This window comes from Pistacia vera, unplaced genomic scaffold (assembly GCF_008641045.1).
Source record: "Pistacia vera cultivar Batoury unplaced genomic scaffold, PisVer_v2 Contig645, whole genome shotgun sequence".
NCBI classification, from domain to species: Eukaryota; Viridiplantae; Streptophyta; class Magnoliopsida; order Sapindales; family Anacardiaceae; genus Pistacia; species Pistacia vera.
In genome coordinates this window covers 208782-236364 of record NW_022196496.1, presented here as the reverse complement: position 1 = coordinate 236364, position 27583 = coordinate 208782, and the positions used below count along the sequence as shown (strand labels likewise).

Genomic DNA, 27583 nt, shown 5'->3' with positions numbered 1-27583 from the left:
CGACAACGGACAACCCTTCTACACCTGTGTCCATTACTCACCAAAACATCCTAGAGTTTGACAAGCTTCGATCTCTTCAGTCTCAATCTTATGTCAGTACCCTCTTTGACGTGCTCTATATATCTTCTTTTTTAAGCTCATCGTGTATTGAGGAGTCTTGCAATTTTTAAATCAGCGTTATTTATGTTTGCAGGCTATGTATCCAGTACATGGAGCAAATATGGTGCCAGATGAATTTGTGGAGACACACTACTACAGAGAGTTGTTTTCTATTGACAAGAAGCACCACACGGTATGGTTTTTCACGCTATGACTGGACTTTCCTGGTGAGATTTTAGAGTGACATGTATGTTTGTGATTGAACAGACGGGGAGTGGATTCATAAAAGTGATGAAGGAATGAGGTGAAGAAAATGGACTTAACCTTGAATTAAGAAATGGACCGTCACATGGGAATGGAGATAGAGCTGCATTCAAGAGCAATCCTGCAACAAATGACTGGATTCCCAGTGTTTAGTTATCTCGCAAGTCTATAACAAGATGTTTTCTTTGTCTATTCCAAGCCAAATCTGAGCGACAACGGTTAGATCTGAGTGGCGGCTGATTGAAAAATGTGTTACATGTGTAGGACTAGGAGCTTCCTATCGAAGAACATTGTATTTTTATGAATGTATTATTGCTTGCATTGGATAAGGATAGTTGATATAATGAAGCTTCTTTTGTATTAATAATAATAAAATAGTTTTCAAGTATTGAATCATCATCATTATCGTAACATGCCAACTAACCACTTATTGACCTGGAATTGCAATTATGTTATTTAGGACAAAAATAATAGTAAAAATACATAAAGTAAAGTTTAAATGATGTGGTGTAAACAAAACAATCCCATATGTTATTAAACAAATCTATATTTTATATTTTAATTAAATTGTTAATCACCTGACCTTTTGAATATACTGAATACCCAGCATACCACTTCCAAGAGTTCATAATCTTCAAGCTGGCATTAAACTAAACTCTCATTTGAAGCACTGAATCAATGAACTCAAAGTTAAGCCTATTACTCGTTGGGCTAGCCCAGCCCAGCCCAGGGGCAGGCCCTTCTTCCTAGCCCAAATGGCATTAACTTGTGGCCATATTATCCCCATTCTCGAACCTTTCGGGCTTAAAGCTCAATGGGTTTGGATCCCTTTGTATGGCCCATGCATTTACCAACAACATCGTTTTACAAGGTATGTCATATCCCTCTACGCTACAATCATTGGACGACATTATGTGGAACAAGAAGCGGAGCTGCTGGGTAAAAGCGAAAAGTCTCTGAGATTATATGTTGAAGGTAGTGCAGTTTGGAAAGATCTTGTTCGTTCATCAAATGTTCTCTAAGTTGATTTTCCAATTCGTCTCTAGCTTTCTTCAACACCTCAGGATGGTTTAAAAGATTCGATAGTACCCATTCTAATGTATCAACAGATGTGTCGGTCCCCGCAAGAAGCATAATCTGTAAATTAAATTTCGTTAAAACCAATTGTTATATGTCTTAGATGAAAGAGGAAAAAAAAAAACCAAATAATATAAAGGATAGGTATTATACCAACCAAAATGAGGCCTTCTATAATTTCATCAGTATAGTATTCAGGCTGTGATTCTTGCAAAGAAAGTAGACGACTAATCATGGTGTTGTGTGTGATTTTTCTGCCAAGCTTGGGCCAACTCGAGGATATAGCTCAATCCAGAATGAGCTTGATAACTATGATTGATCGACCCAACATGAGCTCGTCGAGCTATAACTCGACCCTGCATAAGGTAGTCGCGAACAATTTAAGGAATCATTCAATCAATCCTCAGATTACTTCAAATCGAAGATATTGTGGGAAAGACTGGATCAATGGTGATCACTGTGCAATCACAGCGCCTAATCGCGAGGATATCAGAATTATGATTCGAATAAGTCATAATCCCCTAAATTTCATTTCTTCTTTTGTACAAATCTTGTATATAAACCCCCCTTAGACAATGAGGAGGGGGTTACGAATTTCGGATAAGAATTGTACTATAAGCTCTCACAATAAATACAAAAACACAGTGGACGTAGGCTGTTAACCTGTCCGAACCACTTTAAAATCTCTTTGTTCTAACTTCATTTCATTCATATTCATCGCTGATTTTCACTAATCATGCACACATCGGTTCTGATCCCGGCAAGGTCGATCGGATCACGCTAGTTGGTACAGAATTCTATATCAATATTTCAAAGATTTTGGCAGACGTTCACCATAATTTATCTGTTCTAGGACCAAAATGATGTACACCAGATCGAAAACTACCACCAAAAATCACGAGAACGTGGAAACCACACACTAGGAGGTGCAACAGGAGAATGCTGGACGTCGACCACCTGTGCCGCCAACTCAGCACATCGCGAACAACCAAGGGGAAGGGACGTTAGCCCTCGAGAACGGCCAGCTAATGGAGATGATCAAGACAATGGTTGCACAAGTAGTGCAATTGAACGTGGCTGAGCTAAGGAACCAACAACCAGTTGCCCAGAACCACGACCAGCCGCGTATCGCCAATGCAATCCCAATAGGTATGAATTCTGCAGGTGGACAATCTGTTTCATCACTGCCAAGGGTCGATCAACACCTCTAACCTCGCAGGCAGCACTCCATGCACGAGCGTGAGTCTCGCGGGTAAACAAACCCTGAAAGGTGGCCGGGGAAGTAACGGCTGAGGGAAAGCGAAGGCAACGGATACCATCGAGAAGCTCGGTGGTATCCCCAACGTCATCGTGTCGGTTTTAACCCACGCCCAAGACAAGATCGATCTTCACAGGCTCGCAAAGTGAGTCATGTGCATCAATTTGGCAATGGCTGACATTCCAATCATGACCGACGTCGCGAGCAATGCACTAACGAGCATGATAACACATATCAATCTAGCCATCATGACTCGACCCGTGCATCAATGCACACGCCGGAGGAGCTTCGCATGCAACAGACTTGTAGACTCATTTGCTCGAGGTGAGGCTTAACAGAGCCAGTCAGGGCAACCAAAATAAAGACTTAGATCACGTATAGAGGATACTTGATGATCTAAAAGCTCGTCAGAACAACCTAGAGGAGGAAGTAATAAGTTCCTCCTTTATGGAGGAAGTTCATCAGGCCCTGCTCTCACAAGGGTTCAGGGCAACGAAAAGCAAGTTCGACGGGAAAGGTGACCCTAGAGACCACTTCGACAACTTCAATGACTTGATTGAGCTACACCAAGTTAGTGACTTAGCAAAATGCTGGTGCTTCACAGTTACATTAGTTGGAGATGCCAAGAGGTGGTACAAAAGGCTCAAGGCGAACTCTATCAACTCTTGGCAACAATTCTCTTCGTTGTACTTTCAACAATTTTAGGCGAGGAGGCAGTTCACGATGTTGTTTATCTACTTGAGCAACATTTGCTAAGAGCGAGACGAATCATTGACCTTGTATTTAACAATGTTCTAGAACGAGCAGGCAAAAGTCACTGATGCCCTCGAAGAATCCATTTGAACTTTGTTGATCGCAGGGATCAGACTTAACACAGAGCTGTGGAAAGAGCTCCAGAGTGAAGATCATGTGAGTCTGGCCAAATTCTACCAGATGGCCATGAAATACCAGGAAGTGGAAAGCTTGCTGGCAACGCTAGCCAGAAGCTCAACACGAGGGGCAGGAGACAAGATCGCCCCTCAGATGAGCGTGGGGATGAAGATCACAATGACAGGGATCACAATAGGTCCCAAAGGAAATAGAGGATAGATAACCATGGTGATAGGCAACCTTTCCCGCGGTATGTAGAATACACCCCTCTCACTCAAGACATCGCCCATATCTACGAAGTGTCTTGAGAGGCGAAAAGACTGCCTACTCTAGAAAAGATAAGAAGGGCTCTAGGCAGAAGAGACCGACATAAATATTACTGGTACCATAGAGATGTCGGGCACAATGAAAATGATTACCGAGCCTTGAAAGACGCCATTGAAGACTTGATAAGAAGAGGCCATTTGAAAGAATTTGTTAAGGTAGAACCAGCTCGCGAAAGCCTTAACAAACCAGCTCGCAAAAGCCTTAACAAGCAAAGTAGTCAGGCCCTAGGACAGGTTCAGGTTCAGGTTCCAACTCAAAAGGCTCAACCAAATCCCAATGAAGTCTTCGTGAATATGATCTATGGGGGAACCAACATAGCAAGGAGCATGAGACAGGCTGACGAGTAGTATGCTCGGGAAACGAGGACAGACTCGATCGCCCGAACAATGAGCTATGAGAGAAAGTCACCCAAGCGGCCCAAACAGGAAAGCAAGGTAGTAGGGTTCACAGTTGACGAGTAGGAAACATTCCAACATCATAATCATGACGCAATTGTAATCTTAGCTAGGATCAGCAATGCAAGGGTGTTAAGGGTTATGGTCGACAACAGGAGCGCGGTAAACATCATTTTCTTGGTAGCCTTCCGAGGAATGGGATTCATAGAAAGGAACTTGCGAGCGTGCCCTTCGCCGCTCTATGGGTTCACTGGGGACAACCTAGTTCCCAAAGGTACTATCGACTTTCTCGTAACTCTAGGGGTGAAACCAAAGGTCAGAACAGTGATGGTCAGAATAGTGATGGTCAGAATAGTGATGGCCAAATTCTTAGTGGTGGACTGCCCGACCACGTACAATGTCATCCTTGAAAGGTTAATCCTGGATGATTTAAGCTCAATCACATTGGTGCGCTGCCAAGCGATGAGATTTTCGACTTCTATGGGAGTCGCGACGATCAGGAGTTGCACCAAGGAATCTCGAGAATGATATAATCGGGCTATAAAAGCCACACAGAAATGGTCGCACCCAAAGATAATGATCATCGCAGAATCCAAGCCAAACACTGGGCCGTTAAAGGACACTATAGATCCTCGCATCCACAAAGAAGAGATCGCAGCGAGACCAACTAAAGAGCTGCTAGAAATAAGTGTTAGCGAGGAAGGTCCAACTCGAGTAATAAAAATGGGCAACAACTTGATTAGAGAAATGACCGATAATCTGGTCGGGTTCTTGAAGAGGAACCTCAACATATTTGCGTGGGTGCACACAGATATGGTTGGGATCAGCCCCCGAGGTGATGTGCCACAGGTTGAACCTCGACCCACAGGCTCGGCCCATAAGGCAGAAAATAAGGGCCATAGATGCAGAGCGCTCTTAAGTGCTCAAGGATGAAGTCGACAAACTCCTGGAAATCAACTTCATTAGGGAAGCCAAGTACGTCAACTGGCTCGCTAATCCAGTCCCAATCAAGAAGTCGAATGGCAAGGGGCAGACTTGTGTCGATTTCATAGATTTGAACAAGGCCTATCCAAAAGATAGTTTTTTGCTACCACAGATCGACCAGCTAGTAGATGTGACAGCGAGAAATGCACTACTTAGCTTTATGGATGCATACTCGAGATATAACTAGATCCTGATGTACCAGCCTGATGAAGAACATACTTATTTTATTATTGACCGTGGAATCTATTGTTACAGGGTTATGCTGTTTGGCCTTAAGAACGCTGGGGTGACCTACCAACGCTTAGTGAACAAAATGTTCGCCAACCAAATTGACCGATCCATGGAAATATACATCAACAACATGCTCGTCACGTCAAGTCAAAGGTCGTCGAAAGTCACATTGAGCTCCAGAAAATTCCTAGGCTTCCTCGTGAACCAACGGGGTATAGAAGCTAACCTGGAGAAGATTCAAGCCCTGCTTGACATGAAAAGCCCGATTGGCATAAAGCAGGTATAGAGCCTAACTGGACATGTCCGCGCTCAGTATGTTCGTTTCCCGAGCCGCGGATAGGTGTTTACCATTTTTTGAGATCCTGAAGGAGAAGAAATGTTTCAAATGGACAAAAAAGTGCGAAAGAGCCTTCTAAGAGCTGAAGAAACACCTCAGATAGCCTCATCTACTGTCAAAACCCATCGAGGGTGAGTCGCTACTACTGTACTTGTCGATATCAAAATTCTCTATTAGCACGGAGTTGATATGCAAAGAGAAAGGAATATAATGGCCAACGTATTATGTGAGCAAGAGACTGCTCGACGCAGAGACAAGGTACCTGGAGATGAAAAAGCTCGCTTATGCCCTTGTTGTTGCCACCAGAAAGCTACGACCCTATTTTTAGGCACACTCCATCTATGTGCTGACAAACTTCCCCTTGAAGAAGATAATGCAGAAGCCCGAGGCGTCGAGTAGACTGATCTAGTGGACGATGGAGAAGAGTCAGCATGACATCAAGTATATCTTGAGGACATCAATCAAAGTCCAAGCCGTGGCGGATTTTATATTTGAGTTCTACTATCAACCAAAGGTCGAGCCAAGCCCACCAGAGGCAAATACCTAGGGAGAGATTGAGCAACGGAAATAAAAGAGTAATGACTTATGGTTGTAGACTCTGTACGTAGATGGCTTCTCGAATGAAAAGGGAGGATGAGCGGGCCTCTTGCTCAAAAGTCTAGAGGGAAACCTAATCAAAGCCACAGTGAGGTTTGGGTTCAACGCCTCCAATAACGAAACTGAGTATGAGGCATTACTCGCAGGTATCCGACTGGCCAGGGAAATGGGGGTAGAGTCCATCAAGATCTATAGTAACTCACAACTTATGGTCCATCAAGTTATTGGGGAATACCAGGCAAAGGAAGTTAGGATGGCATCCTACCTCGAGCAAGTAAAGACTAAGCTCGGACAGTTTAGATCCTTTACCATCCACCAGATCCCAAGGGAGGAAAACTTGCAGGCAGATGCATTGGCTTGCTTGGCCTCAGCAATGAACAATGAGAAGGCCGATTCAATCCCAGTTTAATTCCTCCCAAAACCAAGTATCTTCGCTCCACAAGATCCAATGTTAACCACAAGTCAAAGGTACAACTGGATGAATGCAATCACTACCTACTTGAAAGACGACACACTGCCAGAGGACAAAACCGAAGCTAGAGTACTCCACACAAAGGCAGCTCGGTACATGCTCATCAACGATAGATTGTATAAGCGTGGATTTAATGTACCGTTGCTGCGATGTATTGACAACGAGGATGCAAATTATGTTCTAAGAGAAATACATGAGGGAATTTGCGGGAACCACGCAGGGGGTAGATCTCTAGCTTACAAGGTGCTCCGCCAGGGATATTACTGGCCAACAGTTTATGATGACGTAGTAGATTATGTCTGCAGATGTGATAGATGCCAGAGATTTACAGACATACCACGGGCTCCACTGTAAGAATTGACCACTCTGACAAGCCCATGACCATTCGCAATTTGGGGCATCGACCTTATCGGCCCATTGCCTTAGGGAAAAAGGAGCGTTAAATTCGCAGTAGTTATTGTGGATTATTTCACCAAGTGGGTAGAAGCTGAACCACTGGCAACAATAATGTCAAGCAGGCTGAAAGATTTTGTCTATAAGAACATAATTTTTCAGTTTGGGATTCCCCACACAATAATAATTGACAATGGGAAGCAACTTGATAGCTAAGATTTTAGGACCTTCTGCAAGCAGCTTGACATCAGGAAGAGTTTCGCTGCCGTCTATCAACCTCAAGCCAACGGACAAGTAGAGGCTGTGAACAAAGTAATCAAGCACACCATAAAAAACAAGCTCGACAACCTTAAAGGGAGATGGGCTGACGAGCTGCCAAAAGCTTTATGGTCCTACAAAACGACTGCCAGGAGCTCGATGAGCAAAACCCCATTTTCTTTATCTTATGGATGTGAGGCAATGGTCCCGGTTGAAGTGAGAACTAGTTCATTTCGAAGAGAAGTCTTCAATGAAGGAGCAAACGAATACCTTCTCTGCCCGAGCTAGACCTGATCGAAGAACATTGGGTCAAATCTCAGTTGAGGCTCGCCTCATATCAACAGCGAGCCAAGCAATACTTCAATACCAAGGTAAAAAACAAAGACTTTGAAGTGGACGATTTGGTCCTTAGAAAGGTCGTTCAGGGTACTCAAAACCCGAACTTAGGGGCACTTGAGCCTAAATGGGAGGGTCCTTTTAGGATATCCAAAAAGCTTACACTAGGATCCTTTCACCTGGAACGCCTCAACGGTGAAGCAATAATGCGAGCTTGGAACACTGAGCACTTGCGAAGTTATTACTAATAAGCAGCTCGGGTTTCACTTGTTCTTATGTTCTGCATTCACGTTCGTTGTAAGGCCATTCACGGCCAAAATACTTGATCAATAAACGAGGTATTATTCATTATTTTCTTTGATTCATTGTTAACATCTTAAGACCATTAGCATTTTACTAAATCGTGACGTAAGCGATGGTATTCTAAAAAACTCGGAGTCAAGAGTCCAGGAAAGACAGCTTATCTTGAACAAGCCACGCCAAAATCCAACTCTTTGAGGGTGAAACACCCCCAAGTTGATTAAGTTAAATTTGAAATTAATTTCAAGGAAAAACATGTCAGAGGAAATCGGCCTTAAGCCAGCACCTAAAAAAAAAGAAAAAAGAACTTGAAAAGGGCGATAAAGCCCGAAATTGAAGTTGAATGGCACATAAGATTTCCTCGTAAAAATCCGAAAAAGCTTATTAAGAAGCGAGCTACACGTAACTTTAAGCAAATTCCGGTTTTAGTGTTACAAGTCCTACTAAGACGATAAATCGACTCCGTAGAAGTATAATAAATATTGTTTGACATGGAAACGATAAAAGTTTCTTTCATTGATTAACTCTAATAACAAAGGCAAAAAAAAAAAAAAAAACAAAAAAACAAAAAAAGAATAACTCTTCAGGTGGGTGGGGGAGCAAGAGCTTCATCCTTGACCTGTCCAGGAAGGTCGTCGTCGAGAGGAAGAGATGGCCCGTCAATAGGAGGGGCAATGACTTCCTCTCCAAGTTCAGGAACCTCAACTGGTGGAATCATGTTCAGGGGAGTTGGATCCTCGACTTGAAGCGGGGGCTCGACCTCTTTCTCACCTCCTTCGGCCTCCCTTTGGTCCTCGCCCTCTTCCTCGGACTCATCCGAGTAAACATAGGTCTCCCGCCAAGCTTCGACCTTCATCCTTTCTACTTCTTTCTGATAAGCTGAGGGAAGGAAAGAGAATTCGATTGAAGTATGGGCTTCCCATAATTTTCGGACAAGAAAGACGGATGTTTTTCAGGCTCAAGTAGTAATGGCCTCATTTAGCTTGTCAATTTGAAGCCTGAGTTGTCTAGCCTCAGCTTCGGCCTCCTGACAACTTGCCAACTCCCGACCAAGGTTGAGCGAAGAATGTTTGGACTTGGCCTCCCAGCTTGCGATAGCTTTCTGAGCTGAGGATAGCTCAGAGTTCAGTTTGTTGTTGGAACCTCGCTACTACGCCAAAGCCTCTGTGACCTCTGCTGCCTTAGCTTCCGCCTTAGCTAGAGCAACCTTGCTTGCTTTAAGCATGTCAAGGAATTCTCTTTCCTTGATCTGGAAGGTCGCGACTTCCCCCCTAAGCCACTCGAGCTCAGCGCGCTTGGCCTCCTTCTCCTTCTCTGCAAGCTCGGCCCTAGCCAAAACGACCTCTTTCATTGTCTCTGCAGCTTGCCATTTTCGGTGGTTCATCTCTAAAGTGTTGTTGCATTCCTCGTACATAAGTTTACTCACCATGGCAACTTGAAAAGAGGAGATGAGGAGTCAACAAGAAGCAAGAATAACATGCAAAAGAAAAGGGAGCACGAGCTATCGGTACCTTCGCCGTGTAGTTGTAGGTTAAAGCCAACATTTGGGAGGGAGACGAGTCCCTAACGGCCGCGAATGTTCTTGGGGTGAAACAATCCCTGGCCACTGCGGCCCCAACACCGATATAGTCGGGGAGTTGGTTGATCAGCCCATTGACCAGAGCTTGGGCCACTTCGTCTGTCTCCTTACTCATTGGCTGGGACGAGCCAGGTTTACTCCCCCCTAGAAGCACTTGCCTTGCCAGCATGAGCTGATTTTTTCTTGGCCAAGCCTTTGGCTGTTTCTTTTCAAAGGCTGCTGGCTTGCGTGGCAACCTCTTTGCTCGAGCCAATTTGCTGCTCGGGTGCTTTATTTTTTCCCGAGCCTCCAGTTGGCTTGGATGTCTTCTTCGCTGGCCCCTTTCAAGGCTATGTAACGCTTTTCCTACCAAATGCCTTAGTGGCAGTCGTATGCTTCTTCGTGCTTGGCCCTCATCCAAGCTTGCCACCGACACGCTTAGAACCGACAATGTCTATGGGTTGTTTCATCCCTAAAGTAACCGGAGCCTTCATGATGACCGTAGAGGCAACAGTTTCCTTCTTTTTTGGCTTTTCAGCCCGTATTTCTGCAAGGAAAAAGGCAAACGAGTTAGCAATCTATTTACACAGGAAAGTAAGCACGAGCAAGTAACCACTTAACCTTTCTCCAAAAGCGCTAAAAAATTGGGCTCGTCCCAACAAAAGCCATACGCTTTCAGGTGAGGAAGCGTAAAAAGCTCATTAACATTGCGTTGATTGTCCGAAAGATCACTAAAACGCTGCAGCCTCTGTAAGCTCGCAACTGGAAGATAACTCTGCTTGACGTTAACTACAAAAACAAGACAGGACGATCAATTAGAATGTACAGCTCAAGAACAATCCTCGCACAAACACAAGAAGCCCGAGCCTTACTCGCTTCTATAGCAAAGACATCGATCTTCTAGGCTTCGTAGAAAAAGAACTGAGAATCCCAGTGTGGAACTTTCTTTGGGACGTTGACCAGCCCATTGAAACGTACTCTTCTTACTTTGGAAAGGTAGTATGTATGGTCTTACCCTTTTTTAAGCCTATACAAGTGGACGAGCTCTTCAACGAACGACTTGCCCAAGGCAACGATCATGTACACGATGTACATCGCGATAATGGTCAAATAAGAATTGGCCGTCAATTGAAGAGGAACAATGTTGAATCGCCTCAACACATTATCGATGAAGTAGTGCGAGGGAATGGATAACCTACACCTGATAATCCTAGGATTATATTGTTTTATCTAGGCGTTTTGGTTGGATTTTGGATACTTCTTATGTCCTTTTTGCTTGAATTACAACTTAATTTCATATGTTTTATGTTTTAGGCCGAAATGTGCACTTTGAGCAAATAAAGAGCGGAATTGAGTTTCTGGACCTAGAAGCAAGTGAATCTCAGAATTCGGGGAAGTTCTGAAGTGGATTTGAAGCACTATAAAGCTTGTTCCTATTGGAAAGCATCAAAGATTGAAGATTCAAGCAAGGAAGCAAGCGGAAGGCAATTTCATAATTTTAGAATTGTTCAGAACAGTTCGCTGCGACGAAGTTCTTTCTTTGCCGCAGCGATAAGCTCTTCGCCGCGGCAAAGTCTACAAGTTCCAGTTTTTATTAAAACGCATAGTTTTGTTTTAGGCGAGTTTTAGGTTTTTGGACCGACTATATAAGAAAAACTTAGCCATTTTATTAAGTGTTCAACATTTTTGGGAGAAAAGGAGAGAAGATTTGAGATTGAACTCTTTGGATTCACCACATAGGGAAGATTTTTGTTCTCTTTTCTTTACTCCATTATGTTGAATGCATTGTTTACTGTTTTTATTTCTATTTGTGTTAATTTCAGTATGAACTAACTCACTTTGGGTTAGGGTTTTCATGTAATTAGGAATTTTATGTTTAATCAATAGATTTTTGTTGCTTTTACATTCTATTGCATGGGTTGTGTGATTATTCTTGTTTTTGTTGAATTTATTTGTTGAACATGATGAGATTGAGAAATGAATCATGTATGAGCTTCTTAGGGTAATCACCATTATTGTATTGAACGCTAGAGATAGGTTTGAGAATCAATGAATTCCATTTAGGATTCCATTAGCATAATGAACTTGGATCTATTAATCTTCAAATTGTTGGGTGCGGAAGCTTAATAGGGAAAAGTAGGAAAACATAGCTTGAGAAGGTATGTTTTACACATTAGGGAGTCCGAGTTATAATCCGTGCATATAAGTGTAGAAGTAGCATAATTCGTAGATTATTTTATAAAATCCTAGTGAAGTCAAAACCCTAACCGTTTGCCTGAATTGATATTTTCTCTTGAATTAGTTTTACTGTCATTAATTAGCCTTTAAGTTAGTAGTAAATTTTGTTTTCACTTAGCTTAAAATTCATCTCGCAAGTCCAAACATTTTTTGTTTTCTCCAACTTGTCAAACAATTAGGAAAATCAGTGCTTAACAAACAATCCTTGTGGGAACAATACTTTACTTATCACTTTATTACTTTTTGCGACTAATGCACTTGCTACGCATATTGTAATTACAACGCATTAGCACCTAAGGAAAGTCTCAGAGGTTGCTACCCATCCATGTGAGGGGTCCTTCCGAGAATATCACCCCGGAACCATCAAGTTAAGTTGCGGCGCATAGATCGCTCTTATGCGTTCAAGATCCTCGAGGGTGATTGAGGATTGTGGTTCTCTTCGTAGCCTATGGGTTGGAGATGGCGGGGATTGGGCCAGTTGAATCGAAGCACTATCGGACAAGCTCGCAGCGTCGGGGTTTGAGCTTCAAGTGACGAATTCTTCAGAAACCTCGGGGGACACATCCCCAAGGGCTACCAAGCCTACTGGCGAATCGAACATTCAGTTTATAGTACGACTATTGGAGGAAGACATGGCTGTAGCTCGCTTCTGGGTAGCTAAAAAAAGAAGCGAACATGTGTCAGAGCTCGAGCAAATCGGTGACCATTCCATACTCGTTTCTATTTCAGGCACCTGAGATAGCTCGCACAATACAACGAAGGGATGCAACCTACCCAAGATACTAGCGGCCACCGCGTTAAACCCCTTTAAAACTTGAGACCGCCAGAAACGCCACCAAAAACCCTAGTAAAACCTTAAAACATCCAATGTGGGCACTACAGTAGCCACCATTTGACACAAAAATAAAAAAAAAAACAGAAGAAAATAAGGAAAAGAGCCTTACCGGGATAAGAAAAGTGCTAGGAATTCGTGAGAAAGACCACTGCGACGACGTAAGAACAACGGCAAAGGAAAACTAGAGTCATAATAACTTTTGGAGTAACTATTCTGAGGTTTTTCGTCACCTTTTATAGTGGTTTGCATGGGAGATGAAGAGGCGGAGTTTAATCGTGGCCGTCGACTTATAGTCGATCCTGACCCTTCAATCATCGAGCAATCTCAACCCATAGACATGGCCACATGTTGACCATCTGTGAGGGGTGATGAGCCATCGGACTGCTGTAATAATAACTGTCGTCGCACGTCGCCTCGACTTCACGCGTGAATAGCTGATGTCGCCCACGCACGACAAAACATAAATGAGAAAGGCTGCCGCATTTAATGCGGCACGACCACGCAGAAATTACCTGTATCCCTTGATTGTTCATATTTTGAGTGTTGACAGGTACCATGAGGAATAAAGATCCAAGTGTGAGGTAAGTTGGCCAAGCACAAGGTCGATCACGGGGGCCCGGTCAGACATGCGCTTGGAGACTCATTGTTGAAGCCGAGCTTGGTGTCAGATCGAGTAATAGTCTTCGAAACCCGAATTGAGCATCGAACACTAAAGGCAGATGTTGTGTGTGATTTTTCCACCAGCTCGGGCCAACTCGAGGATATAGCTCGATCCATAATGAGCTCGGCAGCTATGATTGATCGACCTAGCATAAGCTCATCGAGCTATAGCTCAACCCAGCATAAGCTAGTCGTAAACAATTAAAGGAATCATTCAATCAATCCCTAGATTACTTCAGATCCCAGATATTGCGGGAAAGACTTGATCAACAGTGATCACTATGCAATCATAGCGCCCAATCGCGGGGATATTGGAATTATGATTCGAATCAGTTGTAATCCCCTGAATTTCATTTCTTCTTTTGTACAAATCTTGTATATAAACCCCCCTCAGACAATGAGGAGGGGGTTACGAATTTCTGATAAGAATTGCATTGTAAGCTCTCACAGTAAATACAAAAACACAATGGACGTAAGCTGTTAACCTGGTCGAACCACTTTAAAAATCTCTTTATTCTTAGTTCATTTCATTCATATTCATCTCTGATTTTCACTAATCACGCACACATCGGTTTCGATCCCGGCAAGGTCGATCGGATCATACTGGTTGGTGCAGAATTTTGTATCAACACATGGTATTTCTACTTTCTAAACCATCTGCATTACTCCGATGTTCATCAATCAAACCCTGCAGGAATTCATCTGTCTTTTTGCCAAGTCTTTTAGCTTTCTCCAGAAATCCTTGATAATCAAACCACTTTAAAATTGGCAAGAAATCTGCAGGATTTGTTGCCTGCAGATTTCTTGCCCCTGCGCATTCAAATACATCTTCAGAAAGTTCTCGAAATTGCTTGGCTTCGTCAAGTTTAATCCCATCTTCACCATAATACCGCTTTCCAGCCACCATTCTCATTATCTCTGAAAACATTGACCTCAACTCTACCTTGACAAAATGATCGCGTGAAAGGGAATAAAGCTTGCGTAGTAAGATGTTTATTTCATCTCTTCGAGTGCCCAGAAACATGTTTAGACGGCTCGATAAGAAGATTTCAATAGCATATAAGCGGCGAAGGCGCGCCACTGGTAACCGTAGGGGACCAAGCCAAGAGTGGTGTGGTTGTAGCCAAGGTACTTGCAAATGATTAAGTGAGGGCGATTTGCAAAAACTATGTCATTCTTATTGAAGCATTCTTCAACGGCTGATGGTGATGAGACAATAACTACATGGCGGGATCCGAATCGGAGGGAAAAGATTGATCCATACTTTTCTGATAAAGAGTGTAAGGTTCTGTGGAGTGGCTCTTTGAGGAGGTGGAGATGACCCAGAATTGGAAGAGCCGGTGGGCTTGGTGGCAGTTTTCTTCGTCTTGATATTGATTGTATCAAGAAGTTGAAAGCAATTGCGAAAATGAGAATAGAAAAAGAAGAGTATATCATTGTGATTCCATGCTTATGTTGATTGGAAAAGCTGCGTGTGGATTGTTTGTAGTTCGAGATATTTCATCCCAGGTATAATAATATATAGGACAGGTTACAAGATTCACCTTCGTATAGTCATATAATTGTTGTCCAAAAAACACTACCGCCTTACTTAATTGACTTTGTCTTTGTTTGACCTTAAATTCTGTGTAGGTCAACTTTCTAAATGAAGCATTTGCTTTGAGTAGAGAAAAAGTGGGTAAATCCACCGCCCACCGCCTATAATCCAATTGGCCAGAGCGGGCTAACTTTAGCCAGCCACATAACGATTTGAAGTTTTTTTTTTTTTTTAATGAATTTTGTGCTTTTTTTTTTCTTTTAATATTTTCAAAGATGTTTGAAAAATATGTTTGTTTGAAAATAATACAGTATAAAGAAAAGCAAAAAAGTAACATTGTTGTTTAAAAACATATAAAATAAAAATGAAAAACACAAAATTTACCACTTAACTAATGATACCTTTAAAATACTATTTATTTTATCCGTCTCAAAAAACTTGTCTAAAATATCTTATTAATTTATAATCTCGTTTATAATATTGAATTAAAAATCTTGAGATAAATAAAAATATTCAATTTGAGAGGAGAAAATATATAATAAGAAAGAGAATATATGATATATTTAACGCCTATCTTGTTAGCGTTTTCTTCATTTTCTCGGTATAAATTTTATAAAAAGGTGTAAACGATCGCAATTTTATGAAATTTCAAGAAAAGAATGAAAATAAAGCAGGGAGAAGGGTAGACGAACAGGCCTTACATTTTCATCTCATAATAAAGCGCGGAGAAGGTGTAAATGAACGTAATGTTATAAAACAACACTAGATCATCTGATGATAAAAGAGAAAAAAGATTAAACATAAGTTCTTGAGTTAAAGTTCTCATAAATCCTAATAAGGGTATAAATTGAAAGGATTTGACCAATCATCAACTTTAAGGTCACAAAGGATAAATTAAAGTATACGAAAGCTAAATCGGACAAATCAGATCAACTAAAAAAAGAACCTAATTTTATGAAAATGGTTGAGTAACGTGGACTTTTTGTTATTTATGGGAAAGACATTTTCAAGTCAATTAACAATCAATTAAAAGTCATTTGTTTAATGAAAGTAGTTAAAGTATGTGTATTTTTTATTATTTCTCGGCAAGATATTTTGTTATCTAATATAATTTTCAACTCAATTAATAATCAATTTAAAGTAAAAAAAGGAATTCAGTTACATCAAAAAACCAAAATGTTAATACACTATTAAAACACATAAAAAATGTGTAATAATATCGTAAATATTTATAGTTAATAAAACGAAGATGATCTGTTTTGACGTTTCAATAGTTATTAATGAAAATCAAAAGTTTCCTTGTAGACCAAGGATGTGGGTAATAAACTATCTCTAAGTAGTTTTACAGTTTGCTTGGGACTTTAGATGTATTACTCAAGAAAAATTGTCATGTTGGCGGCTTATTGCCAACCCCAACTAATCTTGTCCCTATCTAATAGTGTTATTAGCTTTGGCATGTGAACATAAATATTAAACGTTCATAATGAAATGTTGTGTTTGTAATTAAAATGAAAATTAAAGTTGATCCACTTGTGTTTTAGTATTTTACCCATTAATAATGATGATAATAATAACAATAATATATATTATATACGTAATTAATAGGACACTCAAGACAATAGCTCACCAATTTCTTTTAGTTTAGTATTTTATTCATGAAATAATGGGGTGAGCATGAAAATAGGTTCTACCTGGAACCGACGGGTACCCAAGGTCCCATTTCCAAGTAGGTTCTAGAACCAGCTCTCACAGGGTAGGTTTCGGTTTTAAAAAAAAGGAATTGGGACCCCCGGGTTTCGGTTTTGGTTCCTACATTCCAAGAACTGGGAACTGGAATCGGAACTTAGAATAGGGTACCCTGCTAGGAATTGGTCTGCAAGGAACCGGTAATAAGGTACCCTGCAAGGAACCGGGAAAAGAACCAGGGTTTATACATAACTAGGATACAACATTTGGGGGTTTTAATAAAATTTACCCCTAGACTATATACATAACTAGTGAACATTTTGGATTTTGGATATGAAGAAGCTATGAATAATTTTAATATATAGTCTTACACTATATATTAAAATTATTTGAAATATTGAAATTAATTAATAAGGAAAAAGTTATATTGTTATAGAATATTTAAACAAATGGGGGTGTATTGTAAATTTTACAGGTTTCTTTGTCATTTTGTAAAGTTACAGGGATCAAAGTAATTGTCCACGGTACCTGGAACTGGAATCAAGACCAGAACCGGAACCTGTTTCACAGGTTTCGATTCCAGCAATTGAGGAACTAGAACTGACCGGTTCTGATTCCTAATTTCAGGAATCGATCGGTTCCGGTTCCGGTTCCGGTTCCTCCAAAAATCTCAGGGTACCCGGACCCGATCACCCCTATGAAATATACATGTGGTGGTGACAACTTGTAGTTTTTTATGCAAGTAAACATTAAACAGTTGTGTCCAGTTGGAATTAAAATGATGAAAACAGATGTCCAACTCCACATAAAAGCAATATGTGTTCTATGATTACTAGTTTGTTATAAATTTTTAACGGTTAAACGTAACTAAATGTCCGTAAAAAATGCTTCACGTGCATTTGGTTCGGGGAATGTTTTATTGTTGAAAAGGTAGGATTACCACCGAGATAGATTACCTTAAAGATTACGGGAGAATGTTATATCAATATGTTTGGTTAGATTAGTGGATATAAATAAATAAGATATTTGGTTAGGAAAAATAAAATATTATCGACAGAGGCTTTTACTGAATTGCCCTTCCTTTTTAATATCACTATAATAACAATAATAATAATATTATTATTATTTAATAAAAAATTTTAACCCCCTATATTTGAGAATTTGGCTAAAACACCCCTAACAACAAAGTTTAAATTTTAACAAAATACCTCTAGTCACCCAAGACCACCGCCAGCCACTGATGTCAGTCACCAAAATGGTGCACGACCAGCAAGATTAGACTAGCCGTCCGCCGTTTTAGCTATTTTCGGCCAAATCAAATGCCAAAAATAGTTAGATAAATGTGGATTTGGTCGAAAACGGCCAAATCCACGGCGATTTGGCTATTTCCACCAGCTCCACACTGATTTGGCTGTTTTTGGCCAGATTGAATGCCAAAAATAGCTAGATCACCATGGATCTAATCGAAAACAGCCATAGACGATCGATCTATTTTGGCTGTTTTCAGCCAGATCCACAACAATCTGGTCGTTTTCGACCTTTGATCTGGCTGGAAACAACCAGATTGGCGTATGACTGGCCAGATCCCACCAGTCGTGTGTCAATTTGCAACTATTGCCGACGGCCGGTAGTGTGACTAGTGGCCTGCGGTGGTCTTTGGTGGTTAGGGGTATTTTGTTAACTTTTAAACTTTTTGTGGCTGGGATGTTTTAACTAAATTCTAAAATGTAGGGGGTCTAGGTGATTGTTATTTGGTAGACATTTGAGGGCAAAATGGGTATAAAATTAAGATTACCCCGGTAATCATTAAATACTACCCTTTAAGGAGGTAATTTGATTACCCCCTCTTTAACCCACAGTACTCACTATTGGTATTAAAAGATTATCGAAATCTTTTATTACTTGACAACTAAACAAGGGAATGTCCGGAATTAAAGATATTTTACGGGAGTTATCTTACCAGAGTCCTAACCAAACACACCATTTTAGGGGGCGTTTGGATCATATAATGTTTTATTATAGGGGAATATTATATTAACGGAAAGAAAGATCACCTTGAAGATTACTAAGAATGTATAGAAAATGTGTTTGGTTGGTTCGGATAAATTGGTAAATAATATGTTTGGTTGGGAGGATAAATGAGTGGGTATGTTATATAGATTACTAAATTGCCCTCATTTTTAAATATTAATATAATAGTATTTTTTATTATTATTTTTTGAATAATTCTTTTAACCCCCTACATTTGAAATTTTACTAAAACACCCCAGCCATATAAAACTTTAATTTGTAGCAAAATCACCCCCAACCACCCCAAGCCACTGCTAGCAGCCAGCCACCACCGCTGGCCCCCGCTGGCCCCCGCCGGCAGTCGATAGAATGGCACACGATTGCCGAGAAAGCTGAAAATGGTCATGGATCACAAATCCATGGCCGGAAAATAGCCAAATCTATGGCCATTTCATGACCATAGATCTGGCTATGAAAAAGCTAGATCTTTGGCCTGCCATTTAGAAACACCAGATCTGGCCGTTTCCAACCATGGATCTATCATCCATGGCTGGAAAAGGTCTTACTGACGCACGATCGACTAGATCCCACCAATTGTGCATTATTATGGCGATTGACGCCGGTAGTGGGCAGTGGTCTAAGGTGGCTGGGGGTATTTTGTTAACTTTTAAACTTTTTTTGTGGCTGGGGTGTTTTAGGAAATTTCTCAAATGTAGGGGGCTAGGTTATTGTTATTTGGTAGACATTTGAGGGCAATTGTGTCCGAAATGGTTTTTAATTAAGGGCAAAATGGGTAGAAAAATCATATTACCCCGGTAATGTTTTAATAACACCCCCTAGCAAGGTAATAAGATTACCCACCATATTACCAACATTAAACACTATTTGCAATAAAGGATTAAAGTAATATTTTATTACTTGCAAACCAAACACCGAAATCTTACAAAATAAACTAAGATTACCCCTGTTATCTTATATAACCCCGATCCAAATGGCCCCTTAAAGTTATAATTTAACAAACTAGTCTTATAGCTAAATAAAATTTGAGGTAATCAACTAATAGTATGTAAAAAGTAAACTTACAACATATAATACGAACATGATATTAATTATAGATAGTAGACAAGATAAATCGGTGGATACAAATAATTATTTGTATATTTATTTTCACACAACATACCCTATATACAGTAAAATCTCTTTATAGTTAAAATAATAAGACCAACTAATTTTATTACTATGAAGAAGTTATAACTTAATAAAGGTGTAGTTAGAAAAATTATTATTTGATTTCTTATTTTATAATTCATGTTTTAGTAGTACAGTATTAGGATTTCAATTCATGTTTTAGTAGTATAGAATTTCAATTTAGTGCTTCAATTGCATGCTTCTAAAACAGATAGAAGATCGTATCTTGAAACCATCAAAGATAAGTGTCCTTGATGGAATTGTAAATGTAGTTGTTGCATGGTCAATTGATGTGAAGCCACAGACAATTGCCAATTGTTTCAAGCACTACAAAATTAGGACGCCCAATGTCGATGATGTAATGTCTCACTAGGCAAGTATTCACGGAGTATCCTAGGTGTTCGTCTAAAATTTTTATCCTTAATCCAGTTATAACATACTATTACACAAAGATTATTTCTCACATATATAAATCCAAATTAAATTTCTTCACTGAGACAATGTGTGCAATCCTCTTGCCAGCTTGACGTCTCCCAACCATTACAAGCTAATACCTGCAAAAATAAGTAAACCAAATCTACAAATGCTCAGTAAGTAAACCAAATCTAACTATGCTCTTACTTTGCTGTCCCCGTTTTCGCTGTACTGCTTCTAAATTTCTGCTTGCTTTCTCTGTTTATTCTCAAGCGTACTACTTAGCAGTCTTCTATTTTTCTCAAATCTTTCTAAATCCTTTTAGGGCTATGCTATTTTTTATCATTTTATTTCGCTTCTCTGCTAGATTATAACTTTCTGTTTCTTTCTCTACTCAACAAATCACTAAGTTTTCTTGCTATTTGTCATGTTTCTAATTTATGTTCTTTTCTAGCATGTATCTAATTTATGTTCTTTTCTTGTATATCTCTAATTTCTTTTCTATTCTCATAGGCTTCTATTTTCTTTTCTTCTCTATTCTCATGGGTTCTATTTTCTTTTCTTCTCTATTCTCATGGGCTTCTATTTTCTTTTCTTCTCTATTCTCATGTGCTTCTATTTTCTTTTCTTGGCTAGTCAAACACGCAATAATAAATAAACTGTTTAATCTATGCATAAATGCATAAGATGCAATGCACATAAAATGTCTGATACATATGCAATTGATCATGTTTGTATTCTTTCTGAAAATTCTTTTCTAACTCTTTTCTTTTCTTTATGAAATTCTTTCTGTTTTCTATTTCTTATTCTATTTTTCTTTCTTTGTAAAACTCTTTTTGTTTTCTGTTTCTTATTCTATTTTTCTTTCTTTCTGAAACTCTTTCTATTTTCTGTTCTGATTTGTTAATTGGACTAAGCTGAGGCATGGATTTGGAACCCTGGCCATGTGAGCGTATTATGAAATTCTTTCTGGGTACAATCCTCATCCACATGCACTTCTAACAGACTATACAAATTCTGTTTTTCTATTATGAGGCTGCTCACTGATGGTGGCGTGCATGTGGGAAACTTCTGCATCTCTATTGCCACTAGCTAACGTAGCGAATGCTCACAGGTTCCCTATCGCAATAGCCCTCTGAAAACATGCTATGTAAATCTACAAAATAACTAGCTAGAAATTTCCAATCACTATAAAATTTCTGAAATATATGCTATGCTATGTCATGCATTTATATGTTGTCTATGCATGATCCCAAAATACGTGTCTGACTCTGGCATGTATTCTATTAATTCTAAGGCTTTTATTTCTTTTTCTGGAAAGGCCAAAGTTTTATCCTACTAACACACTTAAATTAAACGTTTTCTATTTTATTCTTTATTTCTGAATTCTATGCATCGTGTGTACGTACGTGATTCTATAATTTCTACATAATTCTGTAATTCTTCAATTCTGTCATGCTATAAAAAATGTACACGTATACAATTACATTACCCTCACAACTTCTACTCTTCTATAATTATATTAGTGAGATATTAAAACAGCGCAATTCATCTAGGGAATGAATTCTACTTTTTAGGCAATCTAATTTCTTCTATAAAAATCTATGCCACAACTTAGGTATTAAGTCTACTAACTTGTCCAATTATGCTACTAGATTTTCACAAGCTTATATGTCACATAACCATGTCATTAAACAATTCTCTAATATTTTTTCTAATGTAACAAACATGCCTTGTACAACTTTCTAAATACAAATCTTAATCCATAAATTTGCATTCTCTTACATGACCATCAACTTCAATTGTTATACATGCCCTTCTTTCTTCTTTTCTTTTGGCTACATTCTATACATTAATCTATATTGCCATATTAATCATTGTAGATTCAATCTAACATATGGCACAACATATATACTTTGGCTAAATTCTAATTTCTTTCTAACATTCTTAACTAAACTTTTGGCCAATACAACCTATTCTGAAGATCCTCTAGCACAATTCTATAACTTGTAATATATAATAAGGCATCAAAACTATACTCATACCAATCAATTTCTAAAATGGTCATGTATTTAATACAAAACCAAACTTCTATTTCTTTGATGTTTCTTTTGATATCTACACTTGGGAAAGCTTTTCTATTCTTTATACAATAAAATCACTTATTCCATATTGTTTGTAATTAATCTCAAAAAAAGAAACAACAATATACTCATTTGGCTAAGCCATTATTTGGGTGATATTTATAAATTCAAGTACACGAACTTGAGAATTTATTATGGCATATTGATATGTCATGACATAATTCTACCATTCTCTACTATCAACAATGTCATAAAGTAACAATTTAACATACAATTTTTTTCTAACACTTTTCCAAGGCCATAAGTTTCACAATTTCTAATTCAATAACTAAAATATAATGTGCTATTCAAGAAACACTAAAGGTTCAAGTAACTTGAACCATGCACTAAGAGTCATTTATCTCATGGAACTAAAATGACCAAGTGGTGTTCTAAATTTCAGCATAACAAAATGCACTCTTGAATACTAAAACTTACATTTGGTTAAGGCTAACATAACCTTTCTGCTCCAATTCTTCCCTTTCTCTAACAATTTCTTCAATAAAATTTAACCAACTCATGCATGCATTTCTCTTTGAATTTTCATCAAACAATTCATATGCACATGCAAATACTTAGTTGGCGACACTTCCACATCTCTCCAAATCCACCAAAATTGGAGCAAAAACTCGCTAACTTTAGCTTTAAATCTGGCTGGTTTCAACAATTTTCAACACTTCAAAATTTCATCAATAATTCATCCATAATTCCACCAAATCACCACATACTCAAGCACTACTTCTCATGGCTGGAAATTTACACATCATTCAACATCAAAACAGCAAATAATTCCCACCATACAATCACATACAAACATACAAGAATCAATCTACACAATTATTGCTCAAATAAAAAATAAAATTGGGTTTACTGACCTTGAATTTGTGCAACACTAATGATATAACCTCCCTTTGCTAAAATTCTCTTCCTCTTGGACCTAAAGCATATAAAACCATAATAATTTAAAACTTTAAAGTTTAATCACACACCTTTGTGCTGGAATCTTACCTTTGGATGCTTTAGGATTGAAAATCTATAAAAATTTAAGCCAATTCCTATGAATTCTCTTTGAAATTTGGTGAAGAAGTTTGAGAGAATGCGATGAGAGGTGGCCGGTGTACAAGGGATGGAATGGCTAGGATTGTTTATTGAAACCTTATAACTAAATAAATAAATAAATATAATATATATGTATTCCCATTTTGCCCTTACACTTTTATAATAATTCCAATTATGTCATACGTGCATTTACCGATATACCCTTATTTTCATGGATTTAACACATGTTCTTGTCATTTTCACTCCCCACTTTTTCATCTAGTTGTGAGTGAAAAGACCATTTTACCCTTAATCTTTAATTTCTTTCTATTACTTTACAAAATGTATTTATCTCGGCGTCACATCACGTGTACTGTCCATAACCTTTCTACCACTCTATATCATGGCTAGCACACTTAATACATTATATTTATTGTTAGGGCCAAAAATCGTCCTTGGCCAAATAGGGAAATAGGACCATTAGCGAAGACGGACCAGGCCCAGTCCTGCAAAGGCCCAAAGCCATGTTAGTCTCTTCTAAACATGAAGTCCAAACGGCCCAAGTCAAGCGGGCACAAGCCTCTCAAACCTAGCCCATGTCCTAGGTCCACGGACGAATCCAGAGCCCACAGCCTTGACGTAGTACTTTCCTATTCCTAATCAACCTCTAATTCAAGGACGCCTTCCTATTTTGACCACTTTCCTACTTAGCGAATTCTCTTAAACAGAGTAACCTTCCTATTGGATACAGGTAAGACAACTCACCACGACCCTAATTCTTCTAGGGTTTACGTCAGAGTCAGATGAGGACTCCTGATCCCACCAGGATGGGAGACCAGACGACCACTATGTAAGCAGAGGCCTGCCCTCTCATAAGGGAGATCGACATTACACCCTCACACCCGAGACTCTTCACTCGAGAGTTTCACTAATCTGCCATAGTCACAGTCCCCGACTAGACTTCGGTAATCCCTTATTCCTTAGCCCTCACTAAATTAGCCCCTTTCAGCCTTGCTGACTTGAGCGTCGGAGTGCCTACGGCAAACACCACCCTGGTGTTTCCCGTTCGCTTCACGCGTGTGTTTCTCTACGTGTGCAGGCAGCAGATCGCTAGTGGCCTTGACCTCACGGGATCAGACCCCCTTTTTCGTACAGGTAGATTTTTACGTCTACGTTTGGCGCCCACCGTGGGGCCTCTAGCATCATTCGGCGTGACGAACCCTGCTACGTGGAGGAATATCCCATGCGTGACAATCCGGAGGACGTTAACTCAGGCATCGAGACCAGACTGGAGGCTTTGACCGCTCTCATGCAACAGAACTTAGACAAGGTGGCCCACTGGAAGCCGAAACGCATCCTCCGGATCGAGAACCAGTCGCTGAAAGAGAAAGTAAGTCGATTCTATGAACTCGAGTTTCACCCCGACCAAGCACCCCCAACCGGTTCCGCACCATTATCCCCTCCATGCAACCCTCTCCACACCAGAGCACCAACCCTCGGATTCCGGTAAAGGGCCGTGTCCGCTTGACGCATTGGCGGCCGACTACTTCGTTCTGACTAACAGAGATAAGGACATAACGGCGCGCGGCCCAGTCGACCCATCCCAGCCTCATGATCAGAACGATATAACAATAGAGAATCCTAAGGATCATCCATCTCCACTATGCCACTCCCCCTCCAGTCAACTCAAACACAAACCCCCTCATGCCTAGCTCATCCTCGCGGGTGAACGGCCAACAACAAACCAACTCCAGCTCTTGAACTCATCCATCCCGAAAGACCGAACGACTACCAGACACTCCCCTGACCATCCATGTCGGGAAGAACAATAGAATAGTGACAATAGGAGTCATCCAGCCAAAGGGATGAACGAAGACATATGCTACCAAGAACGCACGACGGACTGATCCGTCAGTCTACCCCCCCGGGGATGACCCCACGAGGCGTACCAGACCCGGTAAGACGGGATGACCCGATAGCATTTCCTTCCCCCTCGAAACAGTTATTGGCTAAAAGACTGGCCGACGTCGAGGCAGTAATGAGGCGTATCCCAGGAATGCCAATCCCAACCAAGAAAAGCAGACCGAATTGTTACGCGGAGTCACCTTTGTGGACGAGATCGCCCTGGCTGACATGCCCCAAAAATTTAGTATCCCAACATGAAACCATACGACGGTACCACCGACCCGGACGACCACATAGCCTCGTACAAACAGCGGAGTTTACTGTTTCAATACCCGACCGCCCTCAGAGAAGCCTGTATGTGCAAAAGTTTCGGTTCTAGTTTGTCGGTCGGCCACTCCAATGGTACACGAATCTCCTGAACGGATCCATCGATTCGTTCGCTCAGCTTACTGACACTTTCGTGGAACAGTTCGCCAGCAGCAAGAAGCTAGAGAAGCTGTCGGCCGACTTGTACCGAATATAACAACGGAGGGGGACCATTGAGAGAATACTTTAGCAGGTTCAACAAGGAGAACTCTATTCATTCCTGTAACCCCGAGACTGTTGTGGACGCTTTCAGGAAAGGCCTCCTTCCAGACGGGGAACTATACAAGGAGCTCACGAAGCTAGGCTGCACTACCATGGAAGATGCTCTGGCCGAGCCGTGATCAAATAAGGTGGGAGGAAGATGAGATGAACCGAGCCGCCATTCCAGATACAAACCTAGGCGGAACGACAGGAAACCGGAACCAGACCGCAGAGCACCGCTACCAACCCCCTCACGGAATATGAGCAGAGCCAGGAGACCATATGACCGCCAACCCTCGAGAAACAATAACAGGCAATCGGGATCGACGATCATTCAAAATACCAGAATATAGTCTCAGCATCAAACCAACCCAGGTTGTAGCGATAATGAAAGGTATGGGACCGCTGCAAGTGGCCTGGTAAGCTCAATCCGAGGCAAGGAGAGACACAACCAAGTGGTGCGAGTTCCACAACGACCATGGGCATAATACGCGGACTGCATCGCCTTGCGGCTCGAGGTTGCCGCACTCCTAAAGAGAGACACCTCCGTGACCTGCTCACCGACAAAGGAAAACACCATTAGCCAGAAAAGCTCAAACAACAGTCGCCCCCTCCGCGAGAACCGACACCCAAGGTTTCTGCTCGTCATCTCCGGAGGATTAGATATCAGTGGGGTAAGTTACTCGTCGGCCAAGCGATACGCTAGAACCACCATCAATGAAGTACAGTCTGTTCATCGGTCTCGAGGACATACTCCCATCAAGTGATTCAGTTCGAGGATGACGAGCCGATCACCCTGGTTGCCCCTCACCACGATGCTTTAGTCCTCTCCCTGCAAATAGCCAACATCCTAGTGAAAAGGGTGTTCGTAGATGGAGGTTCGTCAGCAAATATCCTGTTCCTCGAAGCAGTAAAAGCAATGGGACTGGAAGAAGCAAATATCAAACAGACGACCACATTGCTGGTCGGATTCAGCTCGGAGCAGAAGTACACAATCGGGGAGATCACCCTTCCTATCTATGCTGGCGGAGTGAACAAACAGACAATCTTCCTAGTGATCGACTGCCATCCCCCCTACAACATCATTCTGGGCCGCCCCTGGATACATGGCATGTGGGCAGTGCCATCGACCTTTCATCAGACGATCAGGTCTCGACCAAGTTGGGAGTACGGGAGATCAGGCGACCCTAAAGCTTCTCGTGTGATTGCTACAAGAACGCCTTCAAAGGCAAGAGAAACTCCTCATAGACATTACAGTCTCGTCGACCCTCCGAACCGAGCCTGATCAACCGACAATGGAGGAGCTAGATGAGGTGCAGATACATCCGGATGACCCAGAGAGAAAACAAACATAGGCTCCCGCCTCGACCCCAAGACAAGAGAGAAGCGATAGACTTTCTAACAAAGAATGAAGACTGTTTCGCCTGGTCCCATGCGACATGACCGGGATCAACCCAGACGCGATGGTCCACCAGCTCAAGAGGATCCAGATCACCCCGCCAGTCAAGCAGAAAAGGAGAAATTCGCGTAGCGAACGGAACCAGATCATCAATGAAGAGATCGAAAAACTCCTAAACAACGGCATGATCAGAGAGGTCCACTACCCCGAATGGCTGGCAAACATCG

General features: G+C 40.8%; 1 pseudogene; it reads right to left on the bottom strand.

The window, feature by feature from the left end:
- Positions 1-1021: 1021 nt before the first annotated feature.
- On the bottom strand, positions 1022-14929 carry LOC116111600 (annotated as a pseudogene).
- Between the last annotated feature and the right edge of the window lie 12654 nt (positions 14930-27583).